Below are 15,872 nucleotides of genomic sequence, written 5' to 3' on the forward strand. Positions count from 1 at the left end.
TTCCTCTTTAACCCTGCTGGCATAAGTGGCATGTGAGCATAAAAAAGCTACATTAATGTACCATTTTTAAAATGGCAAATAGGCACTAAAGCAGACTAGAATATTTTAGATACCAACCCCATTTTAACAAGGGTGCTACCTTCCTATGCCCTGGATGGAGTCATGATATGATAGAGTTAGAGCAAATAGGATTAACATAGACTGAGGCGCTGTACGATCCTCGTGGAGATGAGGTAAAGGATGTTTTCCTTTTGTCACTGCTTAGGGTATGGAACTCAGCCCCATAAAAAAGTGTACCTTGTATGCAACCTTGAATGTAAGATATGGTTGTTTGAATTGAAGAGCGATGGAGGGAGATAACAGCAAGGTTACTAGCACTGAAAGCTCAGACAGGTGGGATTCCACTGTTGGAGAAGACACAATAAATTAAAGAACGATGTTTTGAAATGAGGATAAGGTCCATTAGCGAACATACCCTGACAGTGATGGGATGAGAAGTGGCATCATACATAGATTGTATACCGCGTGATAGTTTTTTCTGTTTGTGTTTTTCCAGGTATTGAGTGGTCCGACATAGATGTTGGGATCCTCCCCTAATTAACCATTGTCAAGCGACTTTTGTGGAGATGTGACACGGTAAGCCTTAGTTTAGTAAACACAGGTACTAACTAGGTAGAACAATAGTAAATTATATATTACTGATTATTGTTTCTTGTTATTTTCCCATATTGTGTCTCCTCAGGTCAAGAATTGTGTGAAGTATATTTAAAATGTTAGTATTTGAATGTCACCTAAAGTGAAGTGTTGAGTAGTGTTGAACCAACCATAGAAGAAGAGAGAAGGTTTAAGGGTAAAGATGGTCCCCCTGATGAAGTTCTGGAGTATTATATGGAACTTAATTGTTGAACGAAACATGTTGGGCAAGTGAAGAGTATTGTAAGTTAGTGACAATACATAAAGAGCATTGTAAATTCAGTTGAGATTAACCCCATGGTAGCACCGAAAGGGGTATGAATGTACTTAGTAAATGGCACGAGGTATCTATTATGTAAAGGGAACCCGTGAGCTACTGACCATTGTGTTTTCTTTAGGCATAGTTATGTACTTTAAGGCACTGTACATTATCTAGTTTTGTATAGGCAGGATGTTAAAGGGTTGAGCACAACACTGTTTTTTTGAATGGTTTGTAATTGTATTTTATGATAATGGTTGTAAAAGGTTTTTAGGACTTGTTGCAATTTTACATTGTTTTAGATGGTGATATGGCAATGTGTGATATATATTAAATAACATTGTGAATTGTTTTTGGTGTAATGATGGTTATTGTGTGGAGACTTAGTACCTATATGTTAAAAGTACTAAGGTGATAGGGCCTGGTGAGGACAAGGAGAGGTAACAAGTGGACATGTTTGATCTTTTGTCTAAGGATTGTCCAGTATTTTTTCTCAAGAGTCTGTTCAACACGTCGGTAAATGGCTCTACGTCTCTGTGTGGTTTTTGTATGCTGCCATTGATATGCCACTTTAGCATTGTATGATGAGTTACTTCCATATATGCCAATTATATCTGTATGTCAGGTATTGTCATTATTTGATAAGTAGAGCCCCTACATTGGCAGTTGCCAGTTGCTGCGATATTACATTATTATTATTATTATTATTATTATATTATTATTATTATTATTATTATTATTATTATTATTATTATTATTATTATTATTGTATTTATTGAGTGCAGACCTAGCTTTGACAAGCAACAGAGCACTTTACAGAGGTATAAATCAATAAAGATTCACAACAGCAAAATCCAACAATGCACAGGGGCATTTGTCAGTCATGACCCATGTTCAGTAATAAAAAATCAACCCCAAAGAGCCCAAAAAAAAGAATGCACGAAATGGAAAAACATAGATTTACCAAAAAGACATTCAGTCATGTGACATAAAGTGGCTGGTTTTATAGCAAATTACAAAAGAGAAATGATAACAAATGTTGCCGTTTATTCACATGTTCCTGTCCTCTGATTGTACATAGTCATTTGAACTATGGGTGCTTCCACACTTTTCCTAACTCTATGAGTTTTTATATCCTTGTGACCGGATTAAGATGTCAGCTATTAACTAATTAATCAGCATTTAGATGATCTCTTTTCTCATGGTGCTTATTGGATTGTACTCTTTTAAACGTTTATCAGCTGAACTTGACATTTGATCCGCTGTTCCACAAGGAATGTGAGTGGAGTGAGTAACTGCGTAAGTTTCAACCAATCCTTGTGTGAGATGTGACAGTGTGACATTGAAATTATAACTTGTCCATCCCTTTGCCAGTGACCTAATCGGTTGGCACCATTTTACCGCTCCCAACATTGTGAACTGTTCATCACCAGTTCAACTTTGCAACTCGTCGTTGGAAAGGTTACTTGCTTCTCATTCCTTTCTCATGATTTCATTTCATTTGCCCTACCTCTGACCTTAGGAGTTAGAGGTTTAGCTGCTTGCAAAACTTAATTTGCTTACAATGATATGACTATACATACATATATGCTTATGTAACTTGTGATTCTATAAAATTGCTCTTGCTAGAATTATGTATGTGCTTTGAGGCTTGTTCCTGTGTTTCCATAAGAATCACTGATTCTGGATTTAGTCTACTCTATCTGTAATGGTGTTTTGCATGTCTTTTTCCTTAGCAATTTGAGATCTTTCAGTGAGGATTTTCCTACAGAGGGTACAGTTGTTCCTTGATCATTCTGTCCCAACAGGCCTACTTGTCACTGCTCATTGTTCGTTCTTACCAACCCGTCACCTTCATTATGATACGTTTTGAAGTACTGCCTAGGAACATACATTCTTATATCTATTTTTCACACAGCCTTGGAACCTCAGCTAAGCTGATGTGTTTTTTCACCATTTGCTGAGCAGTGTTTTGTCCTTTAGCTGTGGAGTCTGATGTTTTTTTCTTTGTTGCATTTCCATGATTTTGCTACCGCAATCTATGCCAGGGAAGATGTCCCCTCCACCCCCTTGCCTTAAACAAACACTGCACAGCATTTAGTCTTGATGTGGGAAGTTGCAAATTGTTATGTGTGTTTCTCCCTGCAAGGCCCTGGATGATGTTTTCTGCTGAGTGGGTGGCAGTTTTCATGCTTCAGAGATGGCTAACTGGGTCTTGAGGTCTACATGTATTGTTTATTTGATTAGTTTGAGAGTTCATCATCATTTGCTTTCCCCTTACTGTTTCTCTGTCTATTATGCTGCTATATGTATTAAGGCTATGCAGTAATATTCAAGTGCACGATATGTGCATTTTGGCTCACTACAACATGTTTTTAGTGTTTAGTTGGACCTACACAGTGACATTTATATGTATGGGGTTGCTCGCTTCTAGGCTGTGTACCTTATTCACATGGGGGGTTATTATGAGTTAGGCGTTAAGGGGTTAACGGCGCCGGTAAAGGTGCCAGCGCCGTCAACCCCTTAACACCTCATTACGAGTCTGCTCGCAGGAACCCGCTAAGGACGCCTGGTTTTACCAGGCGCCCTTAGCGGGTCCCGCGAGCAGAGACCAGGGTGCTAACAACAGGCCCGTTATTAACGGGCCCGTTGTTGGCACCATCCCCATTCCCATTGAGCCCTATGGGGGCTCAAATGGGAATGGGGATGTACTGGGTCCGGGTTCCTTGAATGAGGAATTACCAGATCCTCCAAGGTTGGAATGGCCCGGTAATTCCTCATTCAAGGAACCCGGACCAGCTAGCCGGTAAGGGGGTAGCCATGCTGCTAATAGCGGCATGGCTACCTCCAAACTTGTAATAACCCCCGTTGATTTTTGTAGCTTGTATGTTCATACACGATTAGGGTGTTGGATGTATTCTCCAACATTATGGTACTCCCCAACACATTACTGCTTTCATTCATGATAATGATTTATTTATATAGCTCTTTCACCAAAGCACTATGCATAGAACGTATGTATATAGAATTATCATCCCAAACGAAGTTGGTTCTCATTTATCAACCTCAGAAGAATGAAAGGCTGACTTGGCCTTGCCGGGATTCGAACCTGCAGATCACACATAGATAAAAGCAGCAGGCGTTCCACCCACTGAGCTATAGTACCGCTTTGCTATTAAAATGCAATGCCACAAGTAGAAAACTTGTCAAAACTGGCTGCACAATGTAGGCCAGATACACAAAAACGCTTCTCATGTTTGTTGTGCGGTAGCCTTGATGATGCACAGTAAAACATACCATGCCACAGTAAGGTATACCTAGATGGGCTGCACCAAAATGCCAATCTAACCATGTAATAACTCTTATCATGCTTACATTAACATTGGTTCCCAGAAAAATATACCAGGACACAATAAGAAAGGAGAGACTGGCTGCACACACAGGCAAGTTTAACCAAGTAATTACACTTATCATTATTGCTTTGTCAGAGATTGCCAGTATAAAAGATAAACCCCCAGTAAGAGGTTGCTAGACTAGCTGCTCCCATTATCCTCCTCCAACCCCCAACATCAGCTCCTCGGCCCAGCATTACCTTCACCTACCTCTTCATTGTCCTAGTTAGTACTTATGTATGAGGCAAGGTGCTTCATAGGCAAGTACCGGGAGGAGGAAGAGTGGGACTAGGAGTATTGAAGATTACCGTTAAGTATTCTCGGCATTTAACACAAGCACACACATTCAATTGCTCATTTACACATTCACCCATTCAACACTCGCTCACAAACATCCGACCATACATCATGCACTAATTTACACACATTACATGGTATATACACAAGCAGATGTACATTACATGAAATATACACACATATACACACACAAACACACACACACTTTTACACCTAAAGAAATATTCCCTTACCTTCCTCGACTTTTGCTCCTTCTCTGCAGGCATACCTCTGGCTCCCATGCTCCATCATGCACACAGTGGTTGCCATGTATCACAGTTATGCCTTTAGCCACCGCAAAATGTTGTCCCAGTATCCTACTCTCTGGTTAGAACCCAAAACCCAGTGAAACAGTCAGGGGTGTTGCTAGGTCTGTAAAAGATCTGGTGCTAAGGTAATGTCGGGACTCTCGGGACTTGGGGCTAGCTAGTCTTTTGGCTGTAGCCCCTGAGCTTCTATCCAGGGTTACACTCAAAAGACCTGGGGCTATAGCCCTCTCAGTCTGTCCCTCCCCACTCCCCTTCCAATGCCTCTGGAAACTGCACTGATCTGGACAAGTACTTATAACAAAACATGAGAGCAAAAGGGACAATATATCTAAATGTACCTAATGGAGTCTCAGGTTCGGGGGCATGGAAACACCACAATCCTCCACTGACCATACACACTAGGTTCCTAAGAGGACCAGAATATGTAATGGTCAGCATTTTGGGAGCCGACTCACTTTTATATTGCATTATTTCACTGAAAGGCAGGATGAACACTGCCTTTTAGATTATGTTGTAGCTGGGAGAGTTGTCCTGACTTTTACAATGGTGGTCATCAGTCAGACTGGGTCCCTCTTGGATAAAACTTCTCGATATTTCTGAATACTTAAATAGATACTTTCCAGCATCCCTCTTGTACTTGAGTGGCTTTCAGGGAGATGCGTTGTGGGCGAAATAGCAACCTCTGCTATGTGTCTCATTCTAAGAGAGACATGCCTTTTTACTGCTTACAATACCCTCCACACATGCCCCGAGAAAGAATACATCTGGACCCACTAAGTGCCAAAGGACAGAATGCTCAATCGAGTGAGGTCAGCACAGAACTCCATTGAGAAAAGCAATGTTACCACCCTGCGAGCCAAGGCCATGATGAGAATTGGCCCATGGCAGAAGGGGCGACCTTTGGGGCAGACAGAGTTTACCAGGCACTCAGGCACTGCACATTGGTTTGCATAAGCCTCATACATTTTAAGCAGGTGGAGAGCCCACACAGGTTCCTAGCTAAGACTTCATGCACTGTTAAAGGATAATAGTAGACTCCCAAGAGGCAACACTGTTGTGGCTGAAGCTCAGGAGCCATGGATCACCTAAGAAGGCATTGCTTGTACCTACTCGGGGGTGTGCCCCTAAACAGAGGAAATTACACAGGTGGCGATTCACTTACACACCCATTAAGATGGGGCATGAGAGTGAAAGGAGGAATCAGTAGACTGAAGGAAACAAGCAGATATTATGATTGATTTTGGAGCTTCCATTTGCGCCGTCCCCTACTTGCTGTAAGAAGTGAAGCGGAACGCAGTGAATATGCTTACTGCAGGTGATTTCTCATTAAACAGGAATTAGGTTCCTCCTTTAAATGAAAAGGTGGAGACAGGTGGAGCAGAAGAGCCTCCTCAATTTATTTAATGCAGAAGATGGTTCAGCTGGATCCCTGAAAAGCCTGTGATAGGCAGCTAAACAAAGCAATTCAATGTCTTACCTTTTAAGGTGTGAAAGAATTCAAATATGTTATAAATGGGCAGTCCCCATAACACTGTAAAATGTCACTGGTTCTCCTTACATGGATATTCATCTCAAGAATGTATATGGGTTTTTATCACATCTGTACGAACTGTATGATCTGTGTCTCATCTTCTCAAGGGGAATCAAAACAATGCTCCTGATTCATGGAACTATTTGCGTGTAAACTGGGGATTTGCGAGCCATTTTTCCCACGAATCCCTGTCTGACAAATGGGGTTTTGTGGGCAGAATGGCATGCAAATCCCTGTTTTACACGCAAATAATTCCATGAATCAGGGCCAATGTCTTATCTGTCCTTCGCCCCTGTCCTTAAATCAGATGCTCACCGTAGTCGAGTATTAGGTTTCTTACACTTAGAATCTCTCCTACTGTGATTAGTTTGACCACCCAGCAGCCACCTCTGGGCTGGGGAGTATGATTAACTTTCCTCCTGAGTTCGCGCTCCCACCTAATTTGACAGACAGATTCCTGTTCCAACTTGTCCGTGTTGTTAGGGCCCCCTGGGAGTTGTTGGATTTTGTAGAGGTCTGTGCTCTTGGTTCCTTATCACGGACATGTGTGGACACCCACCTGTATACCGTTAATGTACACTGTTAGGGGATTCCAGGCAACGTATAATTCAGCAGATACGGATTAATCTCTAGGAATCTGTTGCCAATGGTTGTCTCATTCACATTAAATCATGCATCTCTTGCAAGGTCCTGACTTCTCTTTTAACCAGATATTAAATCTTGCATAACGAATTGCACCTAGTTAGACAGTGTGTAATTAATCTTAGTATTCCCCCTACATCACTCTGGATTGGTTCCCATACTTGCCAGACTACCAAGACCCCCAGTTGTGTCCAGCTGTCATGATCACCAGCTGTTCTGAGATGGCTCACAGCACATGCCCTGTTTGTGGAGCTCACTAACACCAATATGCCTGTCGTACATGAAAGAAATAGGTGGGTGGCATCCTCCTTTTGAAACACCTGCCCATTACATGTGGACTAGAGTGCAGCAAATACTGTCATATCAGAATGCGATCTAATCTCACCATGACACAAAACTGATTTAAAATATCTCTGATCTGTGTCTAGGATGTAGTGAAAACACATAGGGCCTCATTACGACCCAGGCGGTAAGTTACTGCCTGGGTCGTACCTTTACCACCATGGCGTAAACTATGTTTACGCCATGGTGGTTGGCGGACTTACCGCCCCATTCCGAGGTGAGTGGGGCGGTAAATCCCCATTAACCCATTTACCCTTCCCCATTCCCATTTTTGCCCCATAGGGCATAATGGGAGTGGGGAAGGCGTTAAATACGCCACCGTAAATTACGGTGGCGTAATTAACAACAAGGTCCCTTAGCGCCATGGATTTTAACACCTGCTAAAAGCAGGTGTTAAAACCTCCATGGCGCTAAGGGACCTCGGAATCAGGTGGTAAGGGTCGGCGCTGTTTACGCCGCCGTAAACCCCTTACCGCCTGGGTCCTAATGAGGCCCATAGACAATATCAGCACAACCCAATGAAAGCACATCCTTGGATTATTCTCTGTGCAGACCCTTTCTGTCCAACACAAGCTGCCTTTTCTACCACTGCATCTACTCCAATAGCTGTTTATCCATTTTTCAAATTGCTTAAAATAGGCAGAACTGGGCTGTGAAGCAGACAAGGGTCTAACAGATCTACCATCACCCACCTATCGGTGAGAAACCTTGTGAGCGCAACTGCACCATTAGTCCAGAAGGGCCAAACATTCCACAATTCATTTCTTCACCTGAAAGGATGTTAGAGTACCTCAAGCACTTGTCTCAATTGCCTGCAACCTGTAGTCACAAGTAACATTTCTGGCAAGGCTATTCAGCTTTTTATCATTCGGAAGATTGTTAAAATTAGTACTAGTATCTTGAAAGTAATAGCACTGATTTGTACAGTACTTAGAGGTTTCATGAATGTTGCATAAATGATATATAAAACATGATATTGTTCTATCCCACAAACTCCTTCCAGCCTGTGTGACTGTTGTACAGTGCTTGGTAAATGAGTAGCACTCTTTAATTTTACTCTATGTATAATAAAAAAGACCCTTTTTAATTTTACAGTTTAATAATGATGGTAACTGGAACATTTGTTGCCATGCCTGTTATTTGCTTAATACCAGGATGCCTAATTGATCCAATAGCTCATCTGTTTCAGGTGTCTACATATCTCACCTGTTGAAGTTGAAATGTGGATCCTCTGATCATAGTTCACAAGTTACCCTCTTTTGGGTCCATGATGCTTATTGAATCATTCTTAATAGATTATCATCAGTGGAGGCCTGCAACCCACCAGACCTGCAAACCACCAGAAATAAGGAAGGGTTCATACTTGAATTACGACGGTCCAGGAAGGAAAGAACCAGAAGACAAACCTTTGTTGCCAACTCTCCAAGCCTCTCGAACCTCCTCCCCATCAGCATCAGACTTGACCCATCACATCTACACTTCAGGAAAGATCTCAATACCTTCCTCTTCAAGGAATGGCTCCTCCTTAACACCTAGCACTCCCTACTCTACCTGAGACTTGGTGATCTGCTCCCCACTGCCGCCCGACTCATCCCCGGATGCTTCTAGATCCTTTGCTCCCAATTGTAATTGGTTATTTCTAACCAATATTTAATGTGCTTCCTTGCACTCCCCTGTTAGCCCCCCATCCTTTTTTCTCTGCTCCCCCACACTGTTCTCCCTGCCATGACCGTAAAGCACTCTGTGATCAATACATACCCTAATAATAAGGTGATGCCTATTCCTTATTCTATGTGGCTGCATAGGATAGTGAATGGCATTCATGTGTATGAAACTCCACTTAAAATCCAGCAACTACATAATTTCCACTTTTGTGATAAAATCAATGTACTTTTGTGTGTGGTCACATAAAGTGTGTGATTGTTGCTCTGATGAAGAGTCAGCCATTTGATTCAGGAGGCTATTTGTCAAAAATGGTTGGTGCTGGATGTGTTATTATGAAAAGGTATTGTAAGTGTGTAATGTTTTCCTGGTTCACTGGACTTTGTCTTTGTTGATGTGTAAGAATGTTGTTGGTTGATATACTGATTTTTATGATCTATTTTATATACTTTTTGATTGATTTAGTTAAAAAACAATATCAGCATTTTGCACACGAAAAAATTGATTTATAACTGTTCTACCTTAAAAAAAAAAATATTCAATGTATGTTTAACCTTTTAATTCTTCAATTTGTTCACCCTTTTGTGCTCATAATGCCATTATAATAAAAGTATAGATTTAGGATATTTATATTCAATAAAACTGATTATTTTCGATGGGTTTAACATTTCTTTTTAAAATGTTGGTTGTGTGAAAAAGTACAGGGGTTACATGTATTTGTTTGTTTTGTAGTTTAATTACTCACACATTCCATGGATTTCAAGGTCCTCGGGAATTTCTTTTTTTGGTGGTTTAATTTCTCCAAAGTTCCTAGTGTTACAGTGTTCTACATCTTTAGCAGTACTAATAATATGGTTAGAACATGGTTTCCAGACTGTCGGGGGGAGAGGGGCAAGGAGGAGGACAGGGACCAAATGGAGGAGGGCGTGTGCAGGTCTAGAAGAGAGGACAAGTTGGCCCAGAGCAGGGACAGACTCATAAGCATTAAGTGCCCAGTTTACTTGACAGACAAATGGGGGTTAAACTAGTAAGGTGTGGTGGATGCCTTTGTCGATGATCGTTATTGCTTGTTCAAAGAGCTTGCTTTGAGCAGTAGAGGTCTCATGGGTACTGTGAGCTCATGATCGGTCTAAACCACCTTTGAGATGTGGCAGCATTATATTAAATTCCAGGCAAAGAAATGCTTATGGTGCTGCCAAAAAAGAGAAACACATAATTAAAGTATTCTGGCGTCTCTGAAAGAAACAGAATTTTGTGGGGGAAATATGTCAACTGGCAGTCTGTATCATAACACACTATTGGTTGAATAAAGCAGGACTAGTGTAAAGACTGGAGGGGGTGTCTGTACTTGCTCTCTATATGGTAGAGGAGAGGCACAGAGGACCCCAGCCAAGATTCTCTATGAGGTAGCAATGGACGAGCAATCAAGGCCTAGCTTCTCAGGAGGTGATGCAGGCTGGTTCTTAAGTACAGTGTAGTCCCCAAGCCCCCACAAAGGAATGTCCACACACTGTATTACTGAAAACACAGTCTTTATACAATTAATATTCAAAGGTATTTACACTATCCCAATAACTCACTTTGTACTCAGAAGTCAACAATGGCAAATATATACAATTCTAAAGTGGTACCACCAATATTATCAGACCTCTTTAAAGTGCATCAACTATACTGTTAAAATGTCACACAGATCCAACAAAAAAGGGAAAACCAGCAATAGAGAGAGGAGGGAATGCAAGATGGTTGAAACAATAGGCAGAATACTGAGTCAGTTACCTAAACACAGTTCTGTGTGGAGATCCCCCCACCTGGGCAACCTGTAAAAAAAAGATATAGCACAAGCCCAGCTCATATATTGCTCAATAGTCTTATTTCCTCCTATAATATTTTTACCCCCCCAATGTACCGGGTGGAGCAGAGTTCTTCAGAGAAGCGTCAATGAATCCTTCTTGAGTGACCCCCTTTCAAGCAGGAGTCATGGATCGTCGAGAGGTGTCGAAGAAAGTGAACTTGGCGAAGACTGCGTCAATGAGAAGTTCGAGGGTGCCGAGACCACGGCGTTGATCCATGCGGTGCTCGTTGCATTCAGTCAGCCAATCAGGCACACAGTGCATTCATGCCATCCTCCTCCCTCTCAGACACTCACAACAAGGAATGTGGATTGGGACAAGTACCCAGCCATTCAACACTACACACTGCATTCAGGCTAGTTTCGGGCAGGGCTGTCTCAGTCTTTGTCTCTCATACCAGAAACCAGACACCCACAACAAGAAGTGCACACTCCATTCACCCAGGTCCCACCCACAGGGTGTACCCACAACATACAGTCACTGGGAAGGCTCCAGCCAGTCTGGACTGGACTTCACAACAACACCATATATGGAACTTCCACCCAACAGCCAGTCAGGGTGAAGGGACAGAGTCAGGGTTTCCCAGGGCTTTGGGAAAACAAGGTAACAGGCAATAGAAAGTAAGAGGCCACAGGGGCCATCTTGTTTTCCATCAGGAATCAACTGATTCCAATGGCAGGGCCTGGGTATCCCAAAATGGAGCTTACTCAGAGCACCTGTCAAATTCAGCATGGAGCTGCCACCAGCCTATACCCTGCTCTGTGGGCCACCCACAGGTGCCCAGAAACATACACTAGGGGCACAGGGTTGTACCCCCACCCATGGGTGCCATAAGGGTATCCCATGGGTCTGTACACCAAACCAAAAACAGGAAGAGCTGCTCCCACATGGACTCCTGGGCAGAAAACAACACAGGACACAAATGAAAAAGGACTACAGGACAAGGACAGGGAGGCCCTGTCCCTCCAAAGCATTTCCAGCATCACAACTAGCAACAGGTTGTGGGACGTTACAGGGTGATATTGGTGACAATATTGAGCCACTTAAAATAAATGAATCACTTTTAAGATAACTCCATGTTTCCAAACATAATCCCTGTGGCCTTTTTCATTCCCACCCTGAAGAGGAAGATCATTCCAGAGAAGGGGAACGAGGATAGAGAGAGAGCAGAAACAAAAGGGAGCACAGGGGGCTCCAGTGGTGGCAAGGAGGTGAGCTGAGGTGTACTTAACACGTTAGGAGGAGAGCAGGGATTGGGATAAGTCGATAGGTAAGGTGGGCAAGTCCATGAATAGTTTTGAAGATGATGAGAAGAGGTTTTATACTTAGATCTTTGTTTCATTTACAACCAGCCAATCTGGCGAAGGGCAGAGGAGGTAGAGGTAAAGTGAGAACGATTAAAACGTGTGTGGACCGCAAAGTTAAGGAATTTCTCCAGAGGTGAAAAAGCAGAGTTGGGAAGACCATAGAGGAGACTGGTAGAATAGTGTATTGATGGGCCCCTAATTAACTTAACGAAGCATGCCCACCACTTAAGAAGCATGTGCATGTTTGTACGTGAAGCAAGTTTATTTTACAATCTTCTGGGGAGGAGCTAGATGATCTGTCAGATCAAACTAACCCAAGACTCACTGAACCATATAAGTTGACACAGTGTAGGCATGTTTGCAACAGTTAAAACACTCCCATATGTTTCATTACAATCCACCCCACACATGATAGGGCAAAACCTATACAAAGAAATGCGTTAATTCTTCCATACCCATTGGCCATTGTTATCTTGACTACCATCTTCAGATCATATTCATAGCACACCCCTCTTTGGCATTTGTCTGTTGTAGGTCATGACATCCTGACATGGTTACACATTCATATGCAAACATAATTCATTATGAATCACAACTGGCATGAAACCTCTTAAACTTAAACATAATTGCACATGGCTCGCATTGCTACTTAAAAAAGCAGAATAAATAGGCTTCCTTTGAACTGGTGATAACTATCTCATCCACCCCAACTTTACTGGCGTCTCGAAACATTCAAATCTAAATAACTTCCATTTCAACATGCATGGCCCCTGGCCACATCCTGAGTAAATAATCGAATCACAAGCAGTATCAAATACCTTGAGTATCGCTTCACCCCACGTTTATTGCCGGTCACAAACAAATAGCCAAAACCCTCTGTCAAGCTCCCAAGCATTTAAGATATTACGTTTGCTTTCTGCGATACTTCCAGGTCATAAGAACCCTAGCCAGTTTCTTTAGCTGAGCTGATCATCAAATAAGGTCATAGTTACTTATTTAGCAATCCTCTGAAACTCTGAAAAAAACAGTTTTTCAAAGTCAAACCCTGCCAGTGTCTTAATCCATTTATAAGAAAGCCCAGTAGATGTAGATTTATAAATGCTCTGTGTATGTATATCCATGTGCATGAATGTTTAATAGCTGTCATGTTTTTGTCACTGTAGGTTCTCTATAACAGTCCCCTTCCTTGCATGAGCATTATAAAACCTACTTGTTGCCCAGTTTCTAGGCACTACATGGCACATTATATCTGGATTGTGTTTTGTATTTCATTTGACAGTTTTGGCATTTATCTCTCTATGCACATACAAAGCTAAAATGTATCAGCTTAACAACAAGTAACACTAAAGTAGCATATCCCATTCTGGATACATATACAACATTGCAACCTTGCGCTAACTTTGCTGCATCCCCAAGTCGCAAATATGGTGCACACAATCTGAACCCCTCTTCATCATTGGGAATTTTCTGACCACCTCAACAGTATTCTGATCTAGACAGTATTAAGGAGGAGATTAGCTGTTTAGCAGTATTGAAAGGAAGAAGATGACGGGTTATTCTGATATTGAGGAGGTTGAGTTTGGCTGCAGTGGCAGATTTGAAGATGAAGAGCACGAAGTTGTGTTGAGGGTTCCAAGATGAAACACAGGTTACGAGCAGAAGGAAGGAAGTCAGGAGAGAAGAAGAGGCGTAGAGGAAGAGTTAGACTGTTTGGCTGGGAAGTAGAGAACTTCAGTCCTACTGAAGTTGAGAGTGAGATGCCATCCAATTTTTGATGGCGGAGAGACAGATTGACATTTTTGACAACTGGTCAGATAAGGAGTAAAAGAAGAAGAAGATCTGAGCGTCATCAGAATAGAGTTTATATGAGAAGCCGTACGAAGAGATCAGGCCGCCAAGAGCTTGAGTATAGAGCATGTAGAGAAGTGAACCAAGGACAGACCCTTGGGGAACTCTAAGAGTAGGGGGAGGAGGGGTGAGTGAGGAGGTAAGGTTGTTCCAGGACATCTGAAAGTGTTTAGGGTCAAGGTATGAAGCAGACCAAACAATGGCCTTATCAATGATGCCAAGGAGAGATAAAGTCATCTGAAGGTTAGAATGGACGACGGTATTGTAGGCTGCAGATAGTCCAAGAAGAGTGAGAATAGATGAAAGATTTGCATGCCGGGCAGAAGAAATGAAGTTGTTGACATTGAGGAGAGCTGTCTCAGTAGAATGCAGCAGTCTGAAGTAAGGGTGATGTGGGTCAGGAGGTTGTAAGTATAAAACAACTAAGTGAGTCAATTATATACTACTCATTCTAGGATTTTGGAGTAGCGTGATAGAAGAGAGATAGGATGAACATTGGCAGGACATTTAGGATGTACACCAGGTTTCTTAAGGAGAGGGATGACAGTAGCTGTCTTCTAGGATGAGGGAAACATGCCAGTTTCAAGAAAGGACTTGAAGAGGGAAGTAAAATGTGGAGCAACACTGGGAGCTATGTGTTTCACAATGTGCAGGGTCAGTGGGGGTACATGAAGGATTAGCTTTGAGGAGTAGGGCTATAATCTCAACAGTGATTGTGGGGGCAAAGGAATAAAGACATAGTAGTTAGAGAGGAAGGTACTAGGGGTTAAGAAAAGTGAGCAAAAAGAGGTGCAATGAGGTAATTAGCAAGGGTGTTGTGAATAGTAGACATTTTAGATGCAAAGTAGATAACAGGATCATTAGCAGAAAGAGTAGAGGTGATGGAGATGACATTAGTAGGTGAGAGAATTGAGTTGCAATATTTTTGGTGGTGTCTCGGTTGGGAGGATTGAGACAAAATTATAGAGGGATAGAAATCACGTTTCACAGATTCATGAGTTGTGGAATTGTTTTGAAGTACAGTGAGATAGAGTTGGATATCAAAGGAGTTTTTTGACCTTTGCCAAGTGCAAAGATTTTTATGCATTATTGTTTTCATGGTGCGGATGAGAGTTGTAAACCAAGGCCATTCAGGGGAGGATTTTACATTGAGTGTAGTAAGAGGGTAGTGAGAGGAAAAGGGAGCATAACGAGCAGTTTCTTCAGTGGATGGAAAGGAGAGTTCAGCACAGGGGGGGAAGAGTGGTGCAGGTCAGAGAGGTAGTCAGGAAGTTTGGAGGAGTGACACCTGTGCTTAGTAATAGTGTTAGTAGATGGAGCGAGTAAGGAAGAAGCAGGAGTGGCGATTGAAGCAAATATAATAGAGTGATCGGAGGGAGAAGGCACAGTATAGATATTAGAGGCTGAAAGTTGAGAGGAAATGAGAATAAGGTCAGGGGAGTTTCCATTTGAATGGGTGGGCAGAGAGTGGACAGAAGTGAGTGAGTGGTTAACATCAGAGGATAGAGCAGCAGAGCGGATGGGGAGGTTGAAGTCACCAACGACAATGAGGTGGTTATCGGAATGAGCAAGTCAATTAGTTGGGAAAGGTTGCCAAAGAATTGACATATTGGACCAGGAGGCCAGTAGAGAAAGATATATGAGGGAGATTTAGCAAGAGATAGGGGAGTGGAAGAGATAGGAATTTGGAGGATGGAACAGTCCTACACCACATCCCCTGCCAGTAGGGTGGGGAGAGTGA

The 15,872-nt window shown here is 42.3% G+C and overlaps 1 protein-coding gene across 16 annotated transcripts in view; it reads left to right on the forward strand.

Annotated features, from left to right (window-relative positions):
• LRFN1 (leucine rich repeat and fibronectin type III domain containing 1) overlaps positions 1 to 15,872 on the forward strand; it is a 1,263,189-nt gene that overhangs the window by 424,981 nt on the left and 822,336 nt on the right. For 2 of the 16 annotated variants that reach the window (XM_069644261.1, XM_069644270.1), the window contains one exon: positions 557 to 636. The exons of 13 other annotated variants lie outside the window; for them this stretch is intronic. The gene's annotated coding sequence lies outside the window, so the exon portion shown is untranslated. Of the gene's footprint in view, positions 1 to 556; positions 637 to 742; positions 773 to 15,872 lie in introns of all 16 variants that reach the window. One more of the 16 variants, XM_069644262.1, reaches the window with a different exon arrangement.

This window comes from Ambystoma mexicanum, chromosome 2p (genome assembly GCF_040938575.1).
Source record: "Ambystoma mexicanum isolate Mex_15411 chromosome 2p, UKY_AmexF1_1, whole genome shotgun sequence".
In the NCBI taxonomy this organism is placed as follows: domain Eukaryota; kingdom Metazoa; phylum Chordata; class Amphibia; order Caudata; family Ambystomatidae; genus Ambystoma; species Ambystoma mexicanum.